This window comes from Austrofundulus limnaeus, unplaced genomic scaffold (genome assembly GCF_001266775.1).
Source record: "Austrofundulus limnaeus strain Quisiro unplaced genomic scaffold, Austrofundulus_limnaeus-1.0 Scaffold399, whole genome shotgun sequence".
Lineage (NCBI taxonomy): Eukaryota > Metazoa > Chordata > Actinopteri > Cyprinodontiformes > Rivulidae > Austrofundulus > Austrofundulus limnaeus.
The window spans coordinates 78596-80005 of NW_013952801.1; positions in this window are offsets into that span (position 1 = coordinate 78596).

Sequence of the window (1410 nt, forward strand, 5' to 3'; positions counted from 1 at the left end):
GCTCTACCAACTGAGCCACCGTGCCGCCCCCTCCTCCCCCCCATTACCATTCACTGTAAATAAAAACACTTACCTTTTTTACCTTGTCTCTGACTCTGTTCATTACTACTCTGCTTATTTGTTGGCAAACTCTGAATTCCCATCAGTTTCGTTCTTTAACTGTTCTGGTACATTCTTCATTCCACCATGGTACTACCTTTGTTTTCATTTTTGATTTAATTTTAGGTATGGTAAGGTCTTCAGTGTTTAATATGTGATCTGTAACCTGTTTADTGCATTCTTCTACATTACCAGTTAGTGTTACTAAATGACTAGTGTTCTCGCTGTTTGCTTTAAATAATTGCCAMTTAGCTTTGTTAAAGCACCATCTATTTAATGTAAATTCTTCTTGTCTGGATATATCATCATTTATTATTAGACTTATTGGAAAGTGGTCACTCCCTGTTGTACTCTTACCCCTCACACTCCATTCATATGAACTTGCTAAAGTATCTCACACTAATGTAATATCTATGCATGAGACTGTACCTTTATTTAAATTGATTCTTGTTCCCTGACCATTATTTAAACATACTAAAGATCTTTCATCCATAATTTCTTCTATTTTTCTGCCATTATTGTCTATCTGGTTGCTACCCCAAAAATTGTTATGAGCATTAACAACACCACACCACATTTCTCTCCTGTAAGTTTGACCTAAGATTTCAGTAAATGTGTTATTTTCAATACTTTTACATGGATTATAGAAGTTAACTACAATATGTCCTAGTCTTTTTAAGTTTAATATCTCTGCTCACACATTCAATTTCTATGGGTATATGGTTATCCTTATATGCAATCCCATCTTTAATAAATGTTACACACCCTCCTCCACTACTACCATTATTTCTGTCTTTTCTTATTGCACTATAACCGGGAATTTTGAAATCTGGATGAGGTTTTAACCATGTCTCCTGAGTACATATTACATCTGGTATTATTTACAAATCATATACATATCTTTTGAATTCTTGACCATTAGCTATTAAACTTCTAGCATTCCATTGTAGAATTCGAAGGACCATAATTAGTGTTTCAATCCTTTTCTTGTCCATTTTCTATTGAGTCTGCTGAACGTCAGAGGGTATGAATCTGATCTGCTTGGATCTCTTTCATATCAAGGAATTTTCCTGCTGCAGTTACTATTGTCTTTATTTTATCACTTTTCTTTTTCGTTTGTACTGTGACATTCACAATATAAATGCTATAAAGTTTTCTTTCTTCACCATCATTGAGTTTTCATCAACTTCACATTTGTGTGAACATACATATTTTTCTGTTGTTGCATTAATGGGTTGTTTCTGTCTGCTCTGTGAACCATTTGGGTTTGTTCCTGCTGTTCTTTGCTTTATTTCTCCAGTTCTCATGTAT